The sequence below is a fragment of the Gymnoscopelus microlampas genome, assembly GCF_963454915.1.
Source record: "Gymnoscopelus microlampas genome assembly, chromosome: 16".
NCBI classification, from domain to species: domain Eukaryota; kingdom Metazoa; phylum Chordata; class Actinopteri; order Myctophiformes; family Myctophidae; genus Gymnoscopelus; species Gymnoscopelus microlampas.
The window spans coordinates 7502758-7514672 of record NC_139953.1 but is presented as its reverse complement, the minus strand read 5'-3'; positions in this window follow the sequence as shown (position 1 = coordinate 7514672).

Genomic DNA, 11915 nt, shown 5'->3' with positions numbered 1-11915 from the left:
TTATACTCCGTCATATACTACGAAGTATAATTCACTTTTAACGCCTTGCCCACTCCATCCAACGGGCCACCCCCCTCCCAAACTATCCTGCCGTCTTAGGTTTAACCGTCTGGACATTTTCTGATTTACTGTGAATTTTAAGCCTTGACACCCCCCCCCCCCCCCCCTCTCTCTCATCTTACCGTCATTTAGGACCCATCGTTCACGTTCATTTTCAGCGTAGAATCTTTGAGCTTTTCTACTTTACTTAGGTTACTTTTGCTGTGTTGTGTGCCTCAACCTTTCCCCTTGCTCACTTCCCACCAGAGAACACTGACAATAGGCTCTATGCACAGCAGCCATATTGGGAATGAATTGGGCCCCTGCCCTTCCTTTACAGGTGTTACCAATAATACTAATTAAGGCTCTGTTCCATTTAGTGTGGCATAGTGGTTTATTTTCAAGGACCCCCATAACTCTGAGAGTGTACAAATGGAACCAAATGGACCCTTACGGGTCCATTTGGTTCCATTTTTGTACACTCTCAGAGTTATACACCCACCATAAGGGGCCATTTGGGAACCAAAATGGAGTGTTAGTGAGACAACATGCACGATATCAGCTCCCTGACCAGAATGGAACAGAGCCTTCATTAGTATCATTGGTAACACCTGTGAAGGAAGTAAGAAGAGGCCCAATTTCTTTCCAATATGGCTGCTATGCATAGAGCCTATTTAGTTCAGGGGTCTTCAACAGGGGGGTTGTAGAGTTACTACAGGGGGGGGGGGGGCTGCCAAAATCTTTGTGTGATATGATTTTTTTTTTTACATGAACCACTTGAACTCTAGCATCCCTTTTCTGAGGAGAACTTTAGCCAAAAATAGCAGATCTACAAGCTCACAACGCCTTGCGTGCTTGAGCTTGTAGATCTTGTACAGTAGATTCGCTATTTTTGGCAAAGTGGTATAGGAGTAGAGGGAAAAAAGAGCAGACCAAGTAAAAAAAAAAAAAACTTTCATCTGAAACACAATTTTATACAATACAGAGGGGGTCCCTGCTTCATCTTTCTCTCTCGGCTAGGGGGTCCTTGGCCTGAAAAACGTTTGAAGACCCCTTTAGTTTATAGGAGCACCCGGCCAAGTCGGAGGCACCACAGAGGAATCAAACCCCAGGCTAATAGCCACGGTGGCGGGAAGGAATCTGGGACACGACACACCTCTCATTCCTCTACGGCGGGAATTCTTGCTTTCCTGGCTCTTCTATAACATAGATCAACTTGACCACATTTGTTTAGTGATTAGTATACGGTGTAAGCGTAACTTCTTTTCTCTTGGATAACAACAGAACCTATAACTGCATTTTTATTCGAGTAGATCAGTGTTTCCCAAACACTGGGTCTCGGGACACATTTTTTACCCCCTTTTTATCTTCGTTTCCAACATTTTTTTTTTACTATTTCAAAAACATTTCAGAAATAAAAACAAAATTCAAAAATCTTTCAAAGTAACTAATTTATAAATACTTTAATCAAAGGAATTTCATGTTTTTTTTATTATTTGAATTGTTTTAAGAAGTAGTGGAAATAGTAGATTTACAAGCTCACAACACGTCACGTTGTGTGCTTGTGTAGATCTGCTATTTTCGCTAGTTTGGGGAAAAAAAAGTTTGGGAACCGCTAGACTAGATGAATGCATTTATCTGTTTTCATGGATTCCATCCATAGCCCCCCCCCCCCCCCCCCCCCCCCCTGGTTCATTTTCTTCTCTTATATTATGTGACAAACAGCAGCAGCAGTAGGCAGAGGGCTAAAAAACATAAATGTTCCAGCATAAAAAAACAGCATGTTCTACTACAGTATAACGTATGCCTATAAAGCTCACCCTAACCCAGCCAATCACATCTGAGTTATGTGGCATGAGGCTGATGCATGAACGTGATGCTGCAAGCAACATTTTGACCAAACTCTTAAAGGAGTAATTCACCCCCCCCCAAAAATCTTATTTTCTATCAATTACACACCCCATGAAGCCTTGATTTTTTTTGTTTTTACTACTGACCAGCCACCCGGTCATCAAATTATTTGCTTGGGGATGTGGCAAAAACTAAAAAAAACTCCATGAATTCAAGGCTTCATGGGGTGTGTAATTAATAGAAAGTAAGTTTTGGGTGAACTACTCCTTTAAGGGCTGTTCACGCTGAGCACTATAACTATAACGATAACTATAACTCTATCCTTCGCCATTGTATTGTTTTTATAGTTGGTGTGAATTCTGCCATCCACTTGACTTTTTTAAAAACTACATTTGTTTGTTATAGTTATAGTTATAGTTATAGGGCTCAGTGTGAACAGCCCTTTATGGTTACATTTAGCTGTGACTGTTAACAATGTAATTTTGGTTCTTCAATGTTTAGGTTGGGAGTTTTTTCTTATAACTTTATTGTAATGTTCATAGACTTAGTGGACCAGTTGTTGCCATGAACAATGCTGTCAATGACATTATTTAAGCTATATGGTGCCTTGATGTTACAAAGCCAAGTAAGACAACTGATAATAATGTTCCTACTGTTTTTGTTTTGGGATTTTGTTCTTAGCGTTCAAATGTCTTAAATGTTCTTTTTATTTTGTTGTTACTTTTAAATTGATGCACATGTGTTACCTTCTGACAGTTTGCTTTTAATTTGTAATTCATTCCATTATTATTTATAACATTTTATTGCGTTGCCTCTCGTGTTAGTTGATCCGGGATACCGTAACATTTTGAATAGTCTGTTGTCATTATTCACCAGTTAGTCGTATTGCCACTTAAGCCATTAAGCCCAATTTTATACTTACGCTGTTTAAAAAAAAATAGCCAACCTTCAAGCTCACAACGCATCACATCGCCACAGGTTGTGAGCTTGATCTGCTATTTTTCCAAAAATTGTGAAAACATTTGAATTTTTCACCAAAATAGGGATGCCAGGTTCACAGTGGTTACGTTCAGCACAGAACAAAAGAAACAAACAAACAAAAAAAAGAAAAACATCGACAAAATATTGGCCTCATTAGCATTCTTCATTCAAATAATTTTATGGCTACTCAAGCCATAAAATACTCAAGCCTGTGAACTATAGCTTTTCAGCTATCAATGCTCCTTTGTTTTAATTAAATGACTAGCAATGATAATTAGCCATATTTAGTATAATGAAGGACAAAACATTGTTTAGGATGTTGTGACAGGTCTATTCTGGCTAGGGAAATAAATACAATAGACAACATATTCAAAATGCTTCGGCATTCCTTTAAGAGTGTGTATCTCATTATTTGCAGTGATAGTAGATAATGAAAATATTAAACAGATTGTACTTCCACACGTGCCTTTCTAACTATTACCAACCATAGTTCACCGTCTAGTACTCGAGCCTAATTTATTGGTTAGCTTGTAAATCTAGCATTTCAAGTGTAAATTAGGCTTTTAGGCTTTTGATGATGTTCTCTGATGTGCACTTACTGTTCCTTTGCATTCTAGTTGCATTCTAGTTGGATCTATCTGGATTTTATTTTTATTTTTTGTGTCCTCTGTATTTATTTGCATTGTACCTTTAAACATAATGCATGTATGGCTACACAGGTGGAGAGGAACAGATGCCAGTTCTCCTGATCATTGCAATATTATATTTGTGAACTGATCATAAAGTTATGTTATAAGACCAAAATGCTTCAGTTATCTATCTATCTATCTATATATCTGCACACGCCGATATTGAATTCACTTGCTTGAGGAAACCCTATTTTTCTTTTCTTTTTTTTCATCTTGGGTCAACTTGCGTTTGCATAAAGGCCATTTGCTATTCAAATCACACCTGGCCACAATAACAACATCCGACTGATGGAGAGGAAGTGAAGGAAGAGGAGCAGATGGAGAGAGGGGGAGAGCAGGGCTCTGATTCATTTGCTGTTGTTTATTTGAGTTTATGTGCTGTCTCACAAAAAGAAGAGGAAGAAGAACAAAGACGAATGTTTTTTGTTTTTACTTTTTTTGTGCTACTTAATTATCTACGCCAGGCCGGAATGACCGGGGCGGAGGTTATGTTTTCGCTCTTGGTTCTGTGTGTGTGCCTTGTAGATCTGCTATTTTTTTTTGAAAAATGCTGAATAATTTAGAAAGAAATTACCCAAATCTTCTCTTGTGGGGGTCACAACAAAATATTTTCAGATGGGGGTCAGCTGAGACCAAAATACATTGCAATATCATGAAAATGTCTGAGAAAAAAACTGAAAATTTTAAGAGCCTCTGGTACAAGGTTCATTGGTGTGTGTTTAATAAGCCTACTTGCTGTGGGCCATCGTCACATGACTGGTGTTGGTATGTTTTAATAAGCCTGTTCTCGCTCAATCACATCACGAGCACAGCTCAACCTTATTAGCTGGCCTAACATGAAATAACTTGATTAGTCCAGTCTGAAACAGCTTCAACCCAAACCCTCAATTTGTTTAACTTACACTGCAGTCTACCAGGCCAAAGGTAGGCCTTTTATTTATCAATTTGTTTAGTTATTATGTATGTAGGTGCCAAAATCCCTAAACTGATCGTACATGTTTCTAAAAGAATAGAGTCCACTGTCCACTTCCAAAGTACATTTTCTTCATTTATTCAAACTAAAAATGTGCCTGGCTCGTTATATACAACAGGACTATAATCACACCTGTACCTAATCAAAGCAGCTGTTCTAAATGATCCCTTGATTACAGCAGAAAAACAATAATGCACAGTTGCATCATGCACATTAGAAAACAAAATGACACATAAATAATTCTAACAATATACAGTTTCAGATACATGCTCCCACAATGTATTCATTGTTTTAATCCACATTGGATTGAGATCATATTTAAATTAGCCTCCAAAATATTCTTGAGCAAAGCTGATTATCTCTGTGTGAAAATAATTATAACTATTAATGCTATTAGATCCTTTGCCTTTAAATGTGAAGCTGAAATGCATTTGTTTTGCTTCCATAAAGGCACACAAATCATTTGTGATCGTGAGAACAATACCTTAGATATATCGTTACAACTATAATGTTTCGGATTGCCATTATCAGTTTCTTCAAGCTCACAATGTGAGCCTATGTATAATAATTGTATCAAATAGCCTATGTATAAAATAGCTAAATAGGTTAATGCATGTTTTATAATACAATGATTTATACCTGCCAGGTAACTAGTAACTAAAGTTTTCAAATAATTGTAGTGGAATAAAAGTACAATATTTGCCTCTGAAATGTAGTGGAGTAGAAGTAAAAGTATTGAAAATTGGAAACACTCCGACCAGTAAAGAAAAAAATACCTCACAATTGCACTTAAGTACAGTACTTGAGTAAATGTACTTAGTTACTTTCCACCACTGGCCATGGTATGTTTTAAACTTGGTCCTGTGTTACAAATATAAAACACCAGACTACACTAAATAAGTAGGTGCTGCCACGTTGTCATATGAACGGCAGATGGCAGCACATACACAGATTTCAGCATTTGAGCCAGTTTGTCCTGTTTGTACAGGAATGTTTGTTCAAACTCACCTCAGTGGGTTGGTTTAGGAATGGAGCAGTTAAACAAGTGTCATAAACCAGTGGTGGAAAAAGTACACAACATGTTTTTACTTAAGTAAAAGTATCAATACTATCATGTTGAACTTATGAGTCAAGTTTTACTTGTAACAGACTATTTCTACATTGCAGTATTGAAACTTTCACTTAAGTAAAAAAATATTTGAATACTTTTTCCACCACTGAAAGCCAACCGATTCCAGTCTGTCATCGAACAAACTGTTTTGACTGTGACATTGACCAATGAGAAGTCACGCTTTTAGCTACCGCCTCTTGTCAACAGACGCCTCGTTGTTGATATCAATTTGAACCAATAGAAACGTTGAGTGGGCGGGACAGTAGCTCACTGCCCAGAGCCGTACATAACAAGGGTTTGGTCAATGGGAAGCATACGGTGTTTTTTTTAGTTGTGTAAATTAAAATGGTGAAAATAGCTGATCTACAGGCTCACAACTCCTCATATTATACAATTTCAGAAAACTTGTAATACGATAAATCATTGTCTTCATGTAAGTAATCAACTGGGGAAGTTTCATTATGATAACTATTATATTAAATGTTGTCATTTTTTTCACCTGTCATGTAGCCTACGTATGGGGAAAATAACAAAATATGTGATAAATATGAAAAAGCTGCTCCTGTGGAAAGGTTATCATATATTTATTTACTTATATTGACCCTATGAACAATTTAATATACAGTAGGTATGGTTTTGCCCACTCTTTCGATAATGAAATCTTGTCTGGCTCATGGACTACCTTTGGTGAGATTCACTCACAATTACCTGCAGATCCAAATGTATGTTTGGACTGCCCCACCCCCACCCCATGGCAATTACAGCCAGGTGGGCACTGCCACCTATCAGGAGGGATCAGTTAGACAGGAGGGATTTCAGAAAAAAATAGGTATTTGGGGGTATACGTTGGGAAGTTGAACAAAAAAACATGGCACAAACACTGGTCGGTAGTGATGCGCGGGTCGGGTTTTTTCGTGACCCGCCCCGCCCCGCCCCGCCACGGAACCAAACCCGCCTCAACCCGCGACCCGCCTCAATGTATAAATCAACGGCTCGACCCGCCCCGCGACCCGCGATGAAAAAAAAAAAAAAGATAATCATTCATGAGTGAGTGTGAGTGAACTGCTGCGCGACACCGTAGCCTACATCGCACATCAGTAGAGCCTATAAACAAATTAATATATGTTTTGGCCTTTACATCTAGCAACCTTAATATGCAAAACCTACAGCTTGTGTTTAGTTTTGTTAATGTTATACATGAATGATGGCGCAAGGGAGGTTGATTACTTGCCTTTAGTTGCCTGTAATGTGTGTGTCACCAACTTTCACCAGTAAGACTTTATCCATTGCAGACAGTAACTGTGCTTGCTTGTATAATATCCACGACCCATACGAGTTCTGGTTTTGACGGGTTTTATTATCGTTAAGTGGGTCCGGCTTGGTTCATATTCACTTCGGGACCCCAGTTCTGCTTATCATTACACCCGAGCGAACCACCCGTACGCAGCACTGATTAGGAGGAGATGCAGCTGTGTAAAGCTTCATTTGTGCTTCGCCGTATGGCGGTGTTGTTGCGTATCGAAAATAGCGGACATACAAGCTCACAACGCTGCGCGTTGCGACGTGCTGTGAGCTTGTAGGTCTGATATTTTCAACGCGCAACACCATGGTACGAAGAATGGGCTGATCTATGGGATAACTGCAGCGCTGTGAGACAAAGCACACCAGGCGTTAAATAATTATGATGGGTTTTAATGGTAGTTTTATCCAAATATTAATATTAATAATAGGCTTAAATGTGATTTTTTTTTGCGTGTGATTGTGGTGTTGATGACCCGCAACACCCGCAACCCGCATAATTGCCTCTGAAATCTTGACGGTCCGCCCGCGCCGCGGGTTGACCCGCGGGACCCGCGGGTCACGGGTCAACCCGCGCATCACTACTGGTCGGGGATCTGCCATGACAATAGTCACACAAAAATGTAAATCGTTTGCACACATGGCACTACACTGCAGCAGTGTTATAGCAGTGTCAAACATTTCAAATGGCCATAACTCGGTGACCATTGCTCTGATCAGCGCGATAGGACTCGATTTGAGCGCCACATAGCAGGGTGAAAATCGAGTCATCTATATTTTCCAATCCTGAATGGTTTGGTAAAGCGCTGACATTTTTTACCATTGAGCTAATATAGCCTGCCGGCTTGCTCAGGGGATACATTTAATCTTGACTAGCAGGTCAAAATTCGTGTCTAGGTGAGCCATGACCTTTTGTCTCAATAGAAGAGCAGGGAGACAAAATACAACCGCCCCAATTGTATAAGTTATATTGTATTAACATAGTACTCTACCATACAGATTGGACAGAATTGCATTCTATTCATTAAAAAAAGTTACATAGTGCCGCTTTAACATACAAACTGCTAGCCAGCTACCTAGATTGTAATACAAATTGTAAAAAATAAATAAATCTGTCCACAGGAGCTGTGCAAATAGACATCACAACCTTACTAATATCTATGAAATCCACAATTTTACAGTGTTACTGTACGTGCAACATCATTTTTGTTCATGCAAGAGACTTGAATAATATCACCCCCTCCAACCCCCCAAAATAAAGCTGTAATCCCACGTTTTATGTCCTCTCCTGATGTGGAAACAACTTAAACCATATCCTTATTTGACCAATTCCCCAGGGCTCTATAATTGGCCCTCCTGTTTTCTCTGAACACCAAATAACCGAAAATGGCCGATCTACAAGCTCACACCATGCATGATAACGTTACTTGTGACACGTTGAGACACGTTGTGAACTTGTAGATCAGATGTTCACTATTTGCCCCTGAATAGGAATGCTAAGATTCAAGTGGTTATTAAAACTGTAAGACCCAGGATTTGAACCTGGGTCTTCCGCATGGGAGCCAAGAGGGAATCCCCACTTGGCAGGGGAGATATTGGGCGTAGGAGCTTCAGGAAAGGCTACTTGTCAACCTGTTAGTTGTCCTACCTAACACCAGGGAAAAGACACTATTATAAAGCCCCAAGGGCCTCCGGTCAACCATAGTTTAAGTGGTTAAATGTAGTTCACTTTATAAAGAATATCCGTTCCCATTATGTGTCAAATAGTCTCGCGTAGCCAGACCCCACAGAAAATGAAAAACAGCGACCTCTGCTTTTCTGATATTCTGTGGAGTCTGGCAGGAGTATAATGTTAGACTAGAGCGCAGGGAAACACCGGTTTCATGTCTGCCTATAGCGCATCACTTCCGGTTGGTGCGACCATGTTTTCATTCCCACTAACAATATTTCTACACGGAACACTAACACCACTTCTCCCAGAGAACATGGATGGTTTTGGTTATAAGCCCACTTGTTTCTATGATGAAAGAGTAATTTAAAATGTGAATATCTTTCCGTGGTTTTGTCCGCTCCGAGGACGCTATTGTTAAATTAGTTTCGGCTAGTTTCGAGGGGGGGAGGGTGGATCATGGTGGATGGACACGTGAATCCCGCCCACTACATTTGATTGGGTAAAGCGCGGCCCACTTCCTGATCTGAAGGCACGCCCACTTGTATCCAATGCGCACTGGTTAGGACGAACCGCTCCGACAGATTCCACCGCAGGTCGGAATCTGTTCTTGAGAGATTATGTGTCAAAAGACATGGCTTTCAGATCAGTCTTTCAACCCTGCTTCCCTTAACCTTGGGTACCTTGGATCCCTTATGGCAAATCCCAGGCCAGGGCAGGTGATAATGGTCTCCATGTCTGCCTATTAGGCCTACTATACGATGGTCAAAGAAGAGAAGAATTAATAGGAAAGAGTAAAGCACAGCGGGGATCATAAACCTTGCTTATAAGCTTACAATGATGAAGAATGAATCAAATCACTTTACTGAATAATGCTGTGAGTAAAGCTCCCCAAACATCTTGGGGACAGGATGTTACTGCAATACAACACACAAAAAGTTACTGGTTACTGGACGCGAAAGGTACCTCGTATGACACAGGAGATGTCTACAGTACTGGTCACTCAGTGGCAAACAGGATGAAGAAATGAAGAAATAGATGAGTACTGTACATTGGGCTGGAGAAAGCAGATTACAACACACACAGGCATACGCGCACACAAAGATTGCTTTGGGTGTGGGGGCACGACGCTGCTGCAATACACACAGGCACACGCACACACATAGATTGGGTGTGAGGCACGAATGCTGTGATACAGACACACACGCATATGGGAGGATCTTGACTGAAATGAAGCAGAGTGGCAGATCTAATGCTGGACATGATGACAATTATGATTATTTGAATAATGTAATTTAATCAACAGTATCGATCATGCTGAAGTATGAAACTAACTAAAAGATATGTATGTGTACAACATCTGATAATGAAATGGAGGAAATCTGATGCTTATACTATGAGTGATGGAATTAATTGTTTATTATAATAGAAACAAATCCACTGTGAGGCCTTTTAGGAGTAACCTGACTCCGTCAGAAAGAAGAAGCCTGCGTCACATACTTTCCCCATCTGGCGGAGTCAGGTTATTTTAGCAGTTGCATCCATTTGATGTATTCTTTATAGAAATGTGGAATTAATCATGACTGATTGTTTTATGTTAACAAAGGACATCTGCATTTCAGTTTGGTTGAAACATTACCCTTTAGTTTAGAGTGATGATGGGAGATAACTAGACTAAAGGTCACCTGGACATGGGGTCAGCTCAAAAAGATTGACAAACAACAATTGAGGAACCAAACTCATATTGATTTATGCTCCACCAGAACAACCTCCTGGACTCCAACCAGTCGGGGTTCAAAGTGGGTCACTCGACAGAGACTGCCCTCCTGGCAGTGACGGAGTCGCTCCATGCCGCTAGAGCGAACTCTCTCTCCTCCGTCCTGATACTCCTGGACCTGTCTGCAGCGTTCGACACAGTGAACCACCAGATCCTCCTCTCCACCCTCGAGGGGATGGGTGTCTCAGGCTCTGCACTCTCCCTGTTTGCATCCTACCTGACGGGTCGCTCCTACCAGGTGATGCTGAGAGGGTCTGTGTCAGAACCACACAGGCTCACTACTGGGGTTCCCCAAGGCTCGGTTCTGGGTCCTCTTCTTTTCTCTCTCTACACTACATCTCTTGGTGCTGTCATCCACTCCCATGGCTTTTCCTACCACTGCTATGCCGATGACACCCAGCTGATCCTCTCATTCCCCCCCTCTGACACACAAGTGGAGGCACGCATTGCTGCTTGTCTGGCTGACATCTCGGAGTGGATGTCGACGAACCACCTGAAGCTCAACCTGGACAAGACCGAGCTGATGTTCATCCCGGGGAAGGGCTGTCCTCACCGAGACATGGCCATCACCATTGAGAATGCTGTGGTGACGTCAACTCGGACTGCGAAGAATCTGGGTGTGACCCTAGACGATCAACTGTCGTTCTCGGCTAACATCGCATCAGTGACACGGTCCTGCAGATTCCTCCTCTACAACATCAGGAGGATTCGCCCCTTCCTCACGGAGAAAACAGCCCAGGTGCTCATCCAGGCTCTTGTCATCTCCCGCCTGGACTACTGCAACTCCCTCCTTGCTGGTGCTCCGGCATCAGCCATCAGACCTCTGGAGCTTGTTCAGAAAGCTGCGGCTCGTCTGGTGTTCAACCGCCCCAAGTTCTCCCACACAACTATCCTTCTCCGTTCTCTGCACTGGCTCCCCGTAGCAGCTCGCATTCAGTTTAAAACCCTGGTGCTAGCCTATAGAGCAGTGAAAGGAACAGCTCCTTCTTACCTCCGGGTTTTGGTCAATGCCCACACCCCTGCCCGACCACTCCGGTCTGCCACCTCGGGGCGACTGACTCCCTCGCCACTCAACGGTCCTTCTGGTCGATCGACACGGTCACGACTTTTTTCTGTTCTGGCCCCACAGTGGTGGAATGAACTTCCCACTGATGTCAGGACAGCAGAGTCACTGCCCATCTTTCGCCGCAGGCTGAAAACCCACCTCTTCAGGAAACACTATCCTTCCTCTTTGCCTGGCCTACTTGTTGTTAACTAGTTGTACGAACTCTTGTTTTATTTTTGTATTGTTTTATTGGATCTTGTTTAGTCAATACACTTATTTGTTTTAGCTCGTGCTCATTTGATTTTGCCATTTTTGTCTCATCTGTTTAAGAAAGTAGGTAGCTGATATATTGCACTTTTACCTTAGCGCTAGGTATACTCTTGGTTGCTTGTTTTTGCAGGAAATGTACTTAAAACTTCTGGTGATTAGTAGTTTTCGTTCCCTACCTATGTTGAATACACTTATTGTAAGTCGCTTTGGA